This window comes from Carassius auratus, chromosome 10 (genome assembly GCF_003368295.1).
Source record: "Carassius auratus strain Wakin chromosome 10, ASM336829v1, whole genome shotgun sequence".
Classification (NCBI taxonomy): Eukaryota; Metazoa; Chordata; class Actinopteri; order Cypriniformes; family Cyprinidae; genus Carassius; species Carassius auratus.
This window is the reverse complement of record NC_039252.1, coordinates 11,110,002-11,125,589: the sequence shown is the minus strand read 5'-3', so window position 1 is coordinate 11,125,589 and position 15,588 is coordinate 11,110,002. Positions and strand designations below refer to the sequence as shown.

General features: G+C 37.3%; 1 pseudogene; it reads left to right on the top strand.

Moving 5' to 3' along the window:
- Window positions 1-15,588, top strand: part of LOC113109846 (FRAS1-related extracellular matrix protein 2-like) — a 56,002-nt pseudogene that overhangs the window by 31,260 nt on the left and 9,154 nt on the right.

Below are 15,588 nucleotides of genomic sequence, written 5' to 3'. Positions count from 1 at the left end.
TAGAAAAACTAAAATTGCAAGTAACGGTTGCAAATGTGATAATCGTTGATTTTATGCTGTTTTCTAGCAATATACATTAAATAAACATGAGTAAGGAGAAGAAAAATGTAAAATTATATTTGGAATAAAATATATATATATTTTTTTTTACTGAACTGCAAGTAACAGGTTGTAGATTTAGCCTAAATTAAGCTGAAATTCAGTGGAGTCTAGCCAGTTTTAGACCAATTTTTAATAGTTTATTTTCTATATAATATTCCCCATAAATATTTAATATTTTTTCTTATAATGACATGAGTAAAAGGGTTGTGCATCAATAACTACTGTAATAATTTAAACTATGTATAAAAAAACTGGCCCATTATAATTCACAGTTAAATTCAGTGCACAAAATTTATGAATATAATATTGTTTCAAAGTCCTGGAACACCAGGTGTATAAAATTTTTCATCTTTCAAAGCTGTCAATGAAAGTGCAATGGTCTAAATGTTTTCTTCTTTACTGTTTGCTTCTTTACCTATTATTTGAACACCTTCACTCTCCCTTGGTACTAAATGACCGCTTGCAGATTGATGAGTGGAGCTGTTTGCAAAGGATCATGTATAATTGCATAGAAGGATCTGGGGCAGGACAGGCCACGCAAAAAGCACCCTTTGTTTTTTTTTATTGGTCCCTCTGCGGCTCCATTTCAGAAACATCACCAGCCTTTCACTAGCTATGTCTTTTCTATTGATTTTCCATCTCTGGCTAGAGCATTTTTCTCCCTCCTTTTTCTTTCAGTGCTATAAAAATATAGTTTACATGTTGACTCAGACCTGACCTGCGGTATTTGAAAATAGCGATGCCTGAACAAGCTCCCACTCAGCCAGACGGTTTACTCTGCAACACAACGCAATACACAGCTGGTATGGACAGATATCGATGCCGCTGACTCCAAAGGCCACTAAAAACCTAATATGAAGCGCTCAATATGAAAAATCTATTTTCTCATACAAAATGCATGTTTGCCTTTTGTGAAGGATAAATGTGCATTACACACCCCGTATAGATGTGTGTGATTTAAAATAATTATATATTGAAGAATCAGTTCACAGCCTGTGGTGTTTTTAAAGCCCTGTGGTAATAGTCTTTCTGACAGGGAGCTGCTAAATCCCTCTGTGACTGATATAACAGAACAGCAGTCATAATACTGAGCTATATCTTTTTTCCCTTCAACAGAGTCCACGGTGTTCTTTCTCCAGGCCAGCTTTGCTGTGGAAGAAGATATTGGAGAACTCCTGATCCCGGTGCGCAGGAGAGGAGACGTCAGTGAGGAGCTGATGGTGGTCTGCCACACTCAGCAAGGTGCAATACACAGGATATTCAACCTGATATAAGCTCTCATTTTTACACCAACAATCACTCTATGTGTGTGTGTGTGTGTGTGTATCATTATAAAATCTTTAATGATCAAATTAGCCTTTATAAAATAAATAAAAATGTTGCTTTATTTTCTTTTTTTACACATTTCTACAAAAATGTTACTGTTCACTATTGAATAATATTTTTTAATTGGTCTTTTATCAGTCTTAAAAGATCAAAGATTAAAATACTGTATATATATATATATATATATATATATATATATATATATATATATATATATATATATATATATATATATATATATTATACTGTAATATTTAGAAAATTGGTTTAAAATGTATTCAGGAAGTGTTTAAATATTTCAGAAATGGTTCTTAAGAACCTTTTGTGCTGCTCTTTCCACACAAGTTTAAAATGTCCATGTCTCACTAGCTTCTAATAGATGGATAGATCAATCTAAAGGCGTTATTCATGTGTAGAATTAAAAATCTCTTGTCAGTGTCATTCATACCAAGCCAGCATTTTGTGTGTTTCTACTTTGTGTCCCATGAAAAAAAGGAAATGGGTTTGAATCGAGGTTCAGTGACATGAAATGTTGAATGACATCCCTTTACAGGTTCTTTTGGAGCATCCTTTTGAAGCATCTGTAAATGCTTTATGTGGATTTGAATGAATTCCCTGCATGTGTCCTTTCTGTGCTGCTGCAGGCTCCGCCACAGGAACCGTCCCCACTTCTGTTCTGTCCTACTCTGACTACATCTCCCGTCCAGAGGAGCAGGCCAGCATTCTGCGCTTTGATAAGGACGAGACGGAGAAGCACTGTCGTGTGGTGATCATTGATGACTCACTGTATGAGGGAGAGGAGAGCTTCAACGTGACCCTCAGTATGCCTGTGGGAGGCCGTCTGGGGCCAGAATACCCCACTGCTCTTATCCGCATACTGCCAGACCAGGACGACGGTAAGAGCTTGCTTGCTTTTGTTTGAATGAAAGTAAACATGAAATCTTCACTCCAGGAAATATTGATGGTCATATTGACGATTTGATGATAATATACACGTGACCTGAACAAAGAAAGAAACAAACTCACTTCTGTGTCATAAACGGGGTTATAGGAGCCAGTGTTATATTAGTATTATTTCAGTTTTAGTTATTTTATTACCAATTTGAAATGATCAAATTTGAAAAATTATATACTGTATATACACATAATATTTGTATTATTTAATTATTATTTATATTATTATTTAGTGATTTTAGTTTTATTTTAAGGAACCAGTTTTTATGGCTTTATTAATTTCTTTCTATAATAAACATGGTTGGTGCTGTGGCATAGTGGTGTAGTGCTCATGCTGTAGTGCTTATGTGAGAAATGTGAGTTTGAGTCTGGCTCGCGTCATTTCCTGTTCCCCTTTCCCCCAAAAACAATAAAAGTACAAAAAGTAACAAATAAAAACTGGAATATTTTTTTTAAACAAAAAAATGATTGCTTAAAATTCAGTCTGTAAACCATACAAATAGAGCTATTTATAGTCCATATCATGCCAGGACAGATATGTATTTGTTAGCTCAACACGCAGTGATATTTAAAGAACCATTTATCTTTTTCCAAAGCTTTGTATAGCTGCAGAATTTATGTGTGTCTCATGCACATACAGCAGCGAGCAGATGAACCAAGAATAGACACAATGCACATGTAAATGGGCAACGCTGAAGTTTGCAAAGGAGTCTCTTTTTCCTCCAGCGTTATGAGGCCTGAAATCACAGATAAAGCGGAGTTATTCCAAAGCCTTCTTTCCTCAAAGCAAGAGAATTAATTATTTTCCAGCGGAAAGCGAATGTATTTTTGTTCTTTTATCTCTGTTTTGCTGTTATTACGGCACCTCTCAAAAGTTTGCTGAGGAAAATAGGAGCCACTGGCTCAGCCCACCTCAGACAGAAAGTGTGAAATTGCACTCAGGAGGGAGCTGGGAGGGATAAAGTTCATCCTTCGGCTGGGAAACTACACATGCACATATGTGTATATACCGCTGTGCGACTGAATCCCTGCGCTGATCGATGCTTAACGTGGATTAGTGCTAATTCCCATGTGACACGAAGGTGAAAGTTTTCATCAAGTTAAGTTCAGCTGAGCATGCTGCATTCGGTATATCTGACAAATAGTGTTTATTAAAGCATAAAGAGTGTGTGTTTGTGTGTGTGAGGGTGTGTGTGTGTGTGTGAGAGAGACTGTGTAATTAGAGGGTGTTGTTGGCGCATTGTTTTGGCATGTCTTTCCGAGTCTTAATCTTCCTTTTAAAACCCGTCGCACACATACACCTCAGGCTACTGAAGTTTTTTTTCGGGAGCAATCCTCTTGTCTATGGTACAATATCCTAAAGGGTATTAGATCTTATCTCGCTCTATCTGAAGCCGTTATCAGTAAATCTGGGCTAAAACCACCTGAACATCAATCAGCATCCTGCAGTAGCAAAACACTCCTTAAATTCAGTGTTAGAGCCGCAAATGAGAATAATAGTTTCAGCCTGATGTGATTATTTATGTTATGAAGGCTATGAGGTTCCTTAAGGCTTTAATCATTTAGTTAGTGTACTATTACAAGACAAGTGTAACTGACACAAACGTGAACTGTGAAAGAGACGATCCTGTGTAAAAAATAAGCTTATTTATTTCTTGATTTCTCTCAAACATACAGCATTTTAAGGAACCATAGGCATGTTACAGTGGGAAGCAACACTATTCTGCCCTCTACGACTCTAATGCAGTGTCAGCGGAGACTGAAACTTGAGCTTAAATTTTAAAAATGAGACACACTTGGATGAGATGCTGAAACATAGTCTGTGTATGTGGGTAACAGTTATTTTTCTAAAAATCTTTCTACTTGTGAAATGCTGAGTGTGAATAGTAAAAATGGAATTCTGTATGAAATTGTGCATACCTCCGAAATCTGTCTCGTCTCGTTCTCCTCGGTCTCTCTCTTTCTTTCTTGTACACACACTAACACATACACACGAATGAATTATTGATCTGGTGGCCCTAGTTGGGCTGCTCAAGTAGGTTGTGTATCATTTCTGTTTTTATTTTTCTGTTTATCAAAGTTTTCGGATCAGAATGAAGCGAGTGAAATTTAGGCTGTTCTCCATGTCATTTAGATTTATGTTGAGTGGTTAACGGCAGATGGAGAAATAAACACAGCTCCGACAAAGTAAAGCAAAACACATCCCCCATATCATCAGAGACAATGAGAAAGACTGGAAGTGTGTGCGTGTGTATGTGTGTGTGTGTGTTAGTGTATAAGGTAGGAGTTTGCAGGTAGGTAAACAGACAAAGGTTGACTCCCTCAGGCAATGCAGGAATGATTTTATCTCTGAATGCTGGAGAGAAGATCTCAACGAGCAAGGAAAGAAGGTCAAAACTACTGCTGAAAATTCAGTCCAAAACTCAATTACTCTCTCTCAGTTGTGTGAATGTGTGCTAAACCTGAGAAGTGGAATGCTGCTGCCTCTGTATGAGCGAAACCCCACTGGAGAGTATCTAAAACTAGTCAAAAATGATACACTTTTCAGTAGCGTGACGGTAGTTTAGCAGTTTTCAAAATACTCTTGCCTTTTTTCAGGAAATCTGTGAGCCGTGTGGTGGATTGAGTCAGGAGGTTCCCCTCCGTATTGCTGTCTCTCTCTGAGAGCTAATGAACTGCATCAAAACAAACATGGCCCGGATGCCGAGCTCAGTGTTGTTTGGCCGGCAGCAACTGAGCACACTGCAGATTAAAACTGAAGAGATGTTTTGCTGCAGAGATAAAGAGTACAACAAGTGACTCCAGTGAAGCATCTGGTCCTCACTGCTGGATGTTCTGGCTCTTTTAAAAAAGGATGAGACCACCTGATTAATATGTAAAAATTACTATTCACCGTTTTTTGTTTTTATGTGCCATTTAGGCCAGGGTTACTGAAATAGATTTTACTTCATCAATATATTTGCATAGGAAAAAGAATTCAAAGATGCCATGCTGGCTTTGTTAAAGGTTATCTTGAAAACACTAAAAAAAGTGTTTATTATATTATATTATATTATATTATATTATATTATATTATATTTGGTTTTGAAATGCATGAACTATGCCATATAAAAAAAATCTGATAAAAACGCACACTTCAAATAATTTATCCATTATCGTGCTATCTGGGATATAATATACAGTACCATTAAAAATTATGTGTCAGTAAGATTTGTTTTTGTAAGACTGCATTTATGCATTGTGCATTTGTTTATTCAAAAGTACAGCAAAAATAATAATACTGTAAAATATTATTGCGATTTAAAAATATATATATTTTAATGTATTTAAAGATTTTATTCGATTTATTCCTGTGATGTTAAAGCTGAATGTTCAGCGTCATTACTCCAGTCTTCAGTGTCACATGATCCTTTAGAAATTATACTAATATTCTGATTTGCTGCTCAAGAAACTTTTATTATTATCAATGTTGAAAATCGTTGTGCTGTTTCAGTCTTTGGAAAGCCACTCTTTTGTTTGCAGTATGCATTAGATGGTGGCTGAATGGATGTGAGAGGTCCGTATGTGTGCCCCCTGAGGCTCAGACCATCCAAGAGCCAGAGATTGATGTTGGACATGATGCTTTCTGCTCAGCATCATTTGTATGACAGCGTAGCCCAAGGTGAAGGTGGAGAATACAAGAACATGTGGTGTACATAACTGTTTGAAGGAAGTAAATCTACAGAGACACCCGTCTTTAGTTTCAAATTAATGCCTGACAGCATGTGCGTCTGTTTGACAGATGTTCATAGCCTGAGAACAACAAATGTTTATGTCTAGAGAAACTCAAATATTAGCACACATCTCGGCATGCACTGACTGTCAATGAGTATTACATTCACATTATGTACACTGAATCACCCCCTCGTGCATTAGCTTTCACGGGCGTCGATATCAGAACACGGCGTGAAGATGCACACCAAACCTATGCAGATCATCAAGAACTGCTGCACACTGTGATAAAATGGCATTCTCTGTCAGCAGTATCTGCAGCATCAGAGAGCCAGCTGTCTGAAGAAATGCTTTGTGCTGTTTCCTGTGCTGTCAATTATTGTGTGCAATGTACACACAGGTGTTATTGCTCACATAAATCTGTCAGTACTAAATCAGAGCTGTTGAAGCCTCGGGGCATAAAGACCGCCTCTGCATTAGAAAACCACCTGTGTAGCTCCAGACTAAATCAATACTTACTTTAATGTTCAGATGTGGACAGTGGACCAGTGTTCACATACTGCTACGTGTTTGTTTGTATTTTGTAACATAAAATGTTTCAAAGGTGCCATACAGTAGTTGTTTTATACTTGTCATGTCTTGTAGCTGTTTGTGTGTGTTTTGCAGCGGTTTCAAAAATGAAAATTATGTCATTAATAACTTACCCTCATGTCGTTCCAAACCCATGAGACCTCCGTTTATCTTTTGGAACACAGTTTAAGATATTTTAGATTTAGTCCGAGAGCTCTCCGTCCCTCCATTGAAGCTGTGTGTACGGTATACTGTCCATGTCCAGAAAGGTAAGAGAAACATCATCAAAGTAGTCCATGTGTCATTAGAGGGTCAGTTAGAATTTTTTAAAGCATCGAAAATACATTTTGGTCCAAAAATAGCAAAAACTACAACTTTATTCAGCATCGTCTTCTCTTCCGTGTCTGTTGTGAGCGTGTTCACTGCAGTGTAGTGATATCCGGTTCGCGAACGAATCATTCGATGTAACCGATTCTTCTTGAACCAGTTCACTGTGTCTCCAATACGCATTAATCCACAAATGACTTAAGCTTTTAACTTTTTTTATGTGGCTGACACTTCCTCTAAGTTAAAATAAACCAATATCCCAGACTAATTTTTACTCAAACGGAGTAAAAATGTACTCAAACAGTACACTGACTGAACTGCTGTGAAGAGAGAACTGAAGATGAACGCCAATTCATCTTGACGTCATTGGCGATGATTGCCCTTGATTCAAGCCTTCGGTTTACCCACGCTCATAACATTAGCACAGAATCAGTTCAGGATCAATCACCAAAAGAATCAGTTCGGTTCAGACGCTGAATCACACATGCTCAGTATCATCAGCTCATCAGTTCTCGAATCGGACGCGTCTGACAGAAACGGTTCTTGACTCGAGAACAAGTCAGTCTTTTGTTCGTTATCTGGCTCGGCTCGGTGTTCATCTTCAGTTCTCTCTTCACAGCAGTTCAGTCAGTGTACTGTTTGAGTGCATGCATTACTCCGGGATATTGGTTTGTTTTAATTCAGAGGGAGTGTCAGCCACATTAAAAAAGTTAACAGCTTAAGTCATTCGTGGATTAATGCGTATTGGAGATGCGAACCGTTTAAAATGATTCAGTCCGATTTGGTGAACTGGTTCAAGAAGATCCGGTTACATCGAATGATTCGTTCGCGAACCTGATATCACTACACTGCAGTGAACACGCGTTCACAACAGACACGGAAGAGAAGACAATGCTGAATAAAGTCGTTGTTTTTGCTATTTTTGGACCAAAATGTATTTTCGATGCTTCAACAAATTCTAACTGACCCTCTAATGACACATGGACTACTTTGATTATGTTTTTCTTACCTTTCTATGCTTTCACTACAAGTCCTACAGCTCAGCTATGCTTAATATGCAAGAATGTCACAAAGAAATATTCTTCATGCCAAAAACACGTTTTTGATGTCTCCTTTCAGAATCAGTTCCTAGTTAACAGTAATTTCTAATCTTATTTTCCCTTGAAGTGTAAAAATAGCTTCAGTTTTTGACAGATACAACTAAATACTGCACAAGTCTCAATGGTTCCCACCTCCTTTTCCTACTCCGTTTTCTGAAAGATGTTTCACAAAGCTGTCAAAACTGCATAAACCCATCCGCACTCCATGCTGCCGACAGACGAACTAGCGAGTTCAAACATGAGTTTCCAGAATCGAAGAACACAGACATTTTATCCGTCACCTGATGCTTTAAAAAGCTCTGACAGAATCGTGGCCGACAACAGGCTCCTGGAAACAGATGTAACGTGCTGAGGTTTTGATTGGAACGGGACATCTCGGGGGAGATAGCCGCAAATATTTGCTAATATAATGAATGTTTTGTATGAACACAAGCTACTTTTGATAGTTGGAGTATGAATCTAACTGTGCGGTCTTATTGAAACTGTTTGTTTGGACACCTGGATATGAATTATCCCTGTGTGCCTATATCCATATGGACTTGATAATTTGCAGCTTTGTCTAATAGTATCTTCTTCATAAAACTGAATCTTTTGCAAGTTTGCTCTCTGTGGTGCAGATGCCGTCATTCATCTGCTTTGCACATGAATCATCCCTCATTAGCCCTACTGAGTATGAGAACGCTCGGATGATTCAGCACAGTTCATGTATGCTGTGATAAGTCCTGAAATGGGTTTGCTTGAAGCTTCCGCCTGTGTATCAAAATATAATGCAGCATGAGATTTTACCCCGAGGGGCTTTAACCTTCAGCTTCACCCTTTGTGCGGCTGTGAATATTTCAACACGCTAATTATTTTTTAATGCTTCCCCTCGTTTTTAACAATTGAATCATTTCAAAACATCTTAGCCATGAATATTATACTTTCAATTTTATACTGAAATCATGTTTGTGCTTAAAACAAATGTCTCAAGCTGTATCTAGGGACCAGAATGTTTTAGAGACTTGGTCCAGTAAGAGTTCACCTTGCAACAACATGGCAACAAATGTTCAGAATGCCTTCGTAACCAAATAGCAACACCCTTGAAATCACTCACAATACTTGTTAGGCCATTACAAGAAAATGTGAAGGATTCACTATCTCACTGTCATGTCCGTGTTTTAAATAGTCAAGCACTGACATGCAGAAATGACTTCTAATTGCATATTTTGACTCTAATAATAATAGTAGGATAGAACAGTGGTTGCAAACCTTTTGTTTACATGAGCCAGAATCCATTGAATCTATTCATTTAATTTAACTAAATAATGTATTAATATAATTGCTATTATTTTATATTTTCAGTTATGCTTTCAGTCACTTTAATTTGTAATTTTTATTTATATTTCTGTGTAGTTGGAAGCCTGTTTCGGTCACTGATTAAAAAATTTAAAAGGTAATCATTGCTTTTTATCTCAGAATTGCGTGATCTAAATTTGGGATTCTGACTTTTTTCTCAAAACTGCGTGAAAATGTCAGATTCTGACATTTTTCTCAGAATTGAGTGATCTAAGGACTGAATTGTAAGTTTAGATCAAGCAATTCTGAGAAAAAAGTCAGAATTGCAAAATGTAAACTCGTAATTGCAAGAAGAAAAAAAACAGAATTGAGATTAAAAAGTCAGTTATCTTTATTCGACGGCAGAAACAAGCTTTTATATAGCATTCATTTTTATTTAAATTATTTTATAGTCTTCTAACTTGCCAAGTCAAAATTTCTAATTTTCATTTGATATTTATATTTTACCTTTGTTTCAATTATGAAAATTATTTTTTAATACGCCGACGGCTGTCAAAAAAGAAAGAAAGAAAAAAAATGTTTTGGTCTGTTAGTTATCAGAAATCTATAGAAACATCCACAGAATCTTAGTTCAGGGCATGTATTATTGCTATTTATACCTTTTATTATTATTCAGATTAAACCCTGCAATTTGTGACCTGATCTTATGTTTGGAGTGTGTTCTGAACAGAGAGGTTACAGGCTTTTCTTTGTAAGTGGCTTCCTATAGATAATGTGAGATGACAGCTGTTGAATCTTCTCCCAGGGACCTCTGCTCTTAGACGCCACGGGTGAGAGAGAAACTCAAACGTCCATATAAGGTGTCAGTTTGTTGTCATAGAAACCAGCGTTCAGACGGCAAACTGAACAGTGGTGGAGCTGGAGGTTATGAAACAGAGCTGGTTTCAGCCGGCATACAGCTTTCATTACTTGGTAGGAGGTTGATTTATTCAAAGGTTTGTCTCTACTGTTAAATGTAAATAATAAGGTGTTCTGGTGTGTCACAGAATAAAAAAGGAGGGAGGAAGTTTGATTTCGAGGGTTGCTACATGTATTATAATTTCAATATCTGCAATCAACAGGGTTCGTGTGGTCACGGAATATACATCTGATAATAAAACCTTAAAGGTCATGGCTGGAAAAGTTATTAACATTCTGTAATGAATGAAACTTTTTTCTTAGTTATGTTCTGCTATAAAACACTTTTTAAACTGGTTTTACATCGCACTTGTGTAACTGCGAACATTAACAGTGAAACTCTTGAATTTGTATTTAATTGGATTTTACAGGCTTACATATTTTCATATCCTTCAAAAGAAAAAATATTGAAGTTATGTTTAGTTATAAAGGAATATTATAAGATAACAATAAACAATATAAAAGAGAATTTAACATAGCAGTTAAATATAGAAAATGGATAATGTTTCAAATGACTGTAACATTCATGTAAAAAAAATCTAATAATTGAAATTCATTATTCACGTAAGTTATGTTTATCTTTTTGGCTTATTTTCCCCCACAGCTCCTGTGTTCTATTTTGGCAATCAGGAGTATAACGTCGATGAGAGCGACGGCCATGTTGAAATCCGTGTGTGGAGGACAGGGACGGATCTTTCTAAAAAAGCTATGGTCACTGTGAGGTCTCGCAAAACAGACCCGGTTTCTGCTGAAGGTGTGTGATACCATTTGATTTTCCCAATAATCCATCTTTCCTTCCATCCTGAACCAGCATTGTTACTCATTTCATGCAATATGCAATCATAACAGAGGACATTTAGATGTAGAGTTCATTTTAATTAATGGCCAAGCAAAGAAAATATAATATTTTTTTTTGGTAGAGAAAACCTGACTTGTTTTGGAAAATATAGATGCCAAAAATTTGTAAAAAAAAATCAGTCAATCAATAAATAAAAAAATTGAAAAAACTCATTATCTCATTATCATCATCTTCTTTTAAAATATTGCCCATCCCCAGGACACAAACTAGAATGACAAGGGTATTTCAGCATTGTGAGAGTTATCAAACAGCATTATTAAAAATTACAGCCAAGTCCTTGAACAAGTGACGTTTGGCATCAAATATGCAGCTTGGAGCACTCAGCAAAGCTGAAATTAAAAAAAAAAATCTCTGTTCATCCGAGTCCCCTGTGCAGTCAAACCAAACTTAAGCTATAAGCTCTATACTGTACATCGATTTCTCAAAAAGAAAAAAGCCGAAACAGCAGTCTCTCTGAGAGAGGATTAATGGAAAGTGAGGATCCTATGATTCTGCAGTTAAATATCGTCTGACCTTAGCCTTTTTCTGTGTGTTCATCTGCAGCGGGGGTGGACTACGTGGGAATCAGCAGAAACTTGGAGTTTGCTCCGGGTGTGAGCATGCAGACGGTCTGGGTCACCATCCTGGACGACCTAGGCCAGCCTGTTCTGGAAGGGACAGAGAGATTTGAGCTTATTCTCCGGATGCCCTCCAATGGAATTCTGGGAGAGCCAGCGAAAGTCACGATCTTTATCAACGACTCCATTTCAGACTGTGAATATTTACATTTTTTCTCACAAAATTGTGACTGTGACACATGAATACACTTTTTCATAGACTTGTCTGTCACCCACTGCGTGAATGACCCAGTTGTTACTAGTTTTGTCCTTGATGTGGAGATGGACTGTTGTATTCGAGCGTTTGGATTTGTTTGTTCTCTTTCTTCAGTGCCAAAAGTGCAGTTTAAACAGACTGTGATGACTGCAGAGGAGAGTGAAGGTCACATCACCGCGATGGTACACCGAAGCGGAGACATCAGACACAAGTCCACTGTACGCTGCTACACCCGGCAGGGCTCTGCACAGGTGGTGTCCGACTTTGACGAGAGACCCAACACTGACACATCCATCATAACCTTCTTGCCCGGTAAATAGCCTTTTACTTGAGATGGGAAGTGGAACGAACAAATGAATAATTGAACCAACAAACGAATAAATTAATGAACAAACACATGATAAGAATAAATGAACAAATTAATGAGCAATGCATTTATCAATGAATGAACAAACAATGAACAAATTAATAAATGAACAAACAAATAAATAACTGAATGCGTGAATTAACAAGCAAACAAATGAAATGAATGAATGAACAAATAAACCAACAATGAACAGATTTATTAATGAATGAACAAACATAATGAACTAATTCATAAATCAACGAACAAATGAATGAAGGAATGCATGAATTAATGGACAAAAATGAAGTTAATGAATGAAAGAACAAACGAAACAAATTAACTGATAAAAAAGCAATAAATAATAAACAAATGAATGAACAAAGGAAGCAATGATGGACAGATAAATGATTGAGTAAATGAATGAACAAATAAACTAACAAATAGGTGAGTGAATTAAACATTTTAATTACTCACTTAACCTCTATTAACCTCAAATTCATGTGAAATATGCAAGTTATGGTTCATTTTGTAAGTTTGCATTTGGATTGGGGGAATACAACGGAGTAAAAGATTGAACACAAAGAAATTAATGAATGAGAAAAAATCATCTAAACAAATAAACAACTAAATGAATGACTGGATATACAAATTAATGAGCAAAGTAATGAATGACTAAAGACAAATAAACTAACAAATATGTAAGTGTATTAAACTTAAGTTAAGCAGTTAAAACAATCACACACTTCTCTTTATTTGGCCAAATTCAAGGAAAATATGCGAGTGATGATCCTCTAAGCTAGGATGTGAAATGGGGAAATACAACTGAATAAATAAACATTAATGAGTGACATAAATATTTGATCAAAAAGGAAGTCATGCCTTGTTTAATTGCACAATGTTGTCAGTTTCGGTTTTTTTTTTGAATGGTGAATAAATATTTTCAGACTTTGGTGTCCATGTTTTGGTCCTCAGGTGAGTCTGAAAAACCCTGTGTGCTGAAGCTGGTGGATGATTTGATTCATGAGGAGGAGGAGGAACTGAGGCTGGTTCTGGGGAGCGCGAAGAGCGACTCGCCGTACGGAGCGTCTATAGGCAACCAGAACGAAACGCTCATCAAGATCAAGGACAACACTGACAGTAAGAAAGAAACAAAAACATTTTTATCATCTGATATACGTGAAATAATAAATACCTGACATTTAGGTTCAGATTTCTAGAACTCGGGTCAAACTCCAGTAAACTGACTGAACAGATTCTCTTTCAGCTAAGAATCTTTTAATGCACAAAAACTTCTCAATCCTCATCTGTCTTCTCATCCTCCTCTCTCAGAGCCCATCATCAAGTTTGCCGAGACAAAGTTCAGTGTTAGTGAGCCAAAAGAGTCAGGGCAGATGACGTTGGTGAAGATCCCTATCCGCAGGACGGGAGACACTTCGAAAGTGTCCCTGGTGAGGGTGCACACGAAAGACGGCTCTGCCATATCTGGAGAAGACTACCATCCCATCTCCCTCGGTGAGGCTTCTGGAGGCCAGAACGGGTCATTTGCATTCGGAATATGCCGTATCTAATTATCCTTTGTAGACTGGCAGGTGGCTCCAAGCTGCTTCCACATGCATGCATTTCCTCTCTACATCAGGTTATATAGAGTTCAGGATGCAAATGACAAATGCAATCAGGTGTGGAAGCATTTAGGAGGAGAAATGTTAGGATGCGTTTATCTTTTAGTGGATGTAATCATTTATTTTGTGTGTGTGCGTGCAGATGTTGAGTTTAAAGCTGATGAGATCGAGCATGTAGTGGAAGTGGAGGTTTTGTTTGATGGCGTAAGAGAGATGAGAGAGGCCTTCACTGTCCATCTGAAACCAGACGAGAACATGGTTGCTGAAATCCAGGTACTACATATTCCCAGTGGTACGTATCTGGAGTTTAATACACAGTTGATGTAAATTGAAAATCTATGTCTCTCGTATTGGCAGATGGCTAAAGCCATAGTGTACATAGAAGAGACCAACAGTATGGCTGATGTCACGTTCCCTTCACTGCCTCATGTCGTGTCACTGCTGCATTACGATGTTGTCAGACGAACCAAAGAAAATGCCCACCCACCCGCTGGATACCCTGTCGTCTGCGTCACGGTATGTTTGTCAGAAGAAAAAGTCAGTCAGAAACATTTCCCAACTTACTTGTGACCAGCGTCGTTCATATATTCATTTTAAATGCATTTTTAAAGCTACAGTTGAAACCAGATATTTACATACACTTAAGAAAAAAACACACAAACTTTTATTTGTTTACTGTCATACATTAAATCAGAGTAAACTTTTTCTGTTTTAGGTCAATAAATATGAACATATTTTTTGCATTTGTTAAATGTCAGAATTGAGCGAGGGAGTACTTTTATGTATTTTTTTATCACTTTCATCAAAATCAGAAGTATACATACACTAAGTTTAATGTGTCTTTAAACAAAAAAGAAAACTCCAGATGATACCATTCTGAGCTTTAGAACCTTCTGATAGGTTAATTGATTCCATTTGAGTTAATTGGTGGCACACCTGTGGATGCATATAAAGGCACACCTTAAACACAGAGCCTCTTTCTTTGACATCATGAGAAAATCAAGAGAAATCAACCAAGACATCAGGAAAAGAATTGTGGACCTCCACAAGTGTGGCTCATCCTTCCAGATGCCTGAAAGTCCCACGTTCATCTGTTCAGACAATAATACGCAAGTATAAAAAACATGGGAATGTACAACCATCATACCGCTCAGGAAGGAGACGGATTCTGAGTCCCAGAGAGGAACGTTTTTTGGTGCGAACTGTGCGAATCAACCCCAGGACAACAGCAAAAGACCTTGTAAAGATGATAGCTGAAACTGGTAAGACCGTGTCATTATCCACAGTAAAATGAGTCCTGTACCACCATGAGCTAAAAGGTTACTCTGGGAGGAGAAAACCATTACTTCAAAACAACCATAAAAAAGCCAGACTACAGTTTGCCACTGCACATGGGGACAAAAATCTTAATTTCTGGAGAAACGTCCTGTGGTCTGACGAAACAAAAATTGAACTGTTCGGCCATAATGATAAACGGTATATTTGGAGGAAAAGGGCGAAGCTTTGAAGCCTCAGAACACCATCCCAACCGTGAAGTATGGGGGTGGTAGTATAATGTTGTGGGGATGCTTTGCTGCAGAAGGGACTGGTGCACTTCACAAAATAGATGGCATCATGAGAAAATAAAAT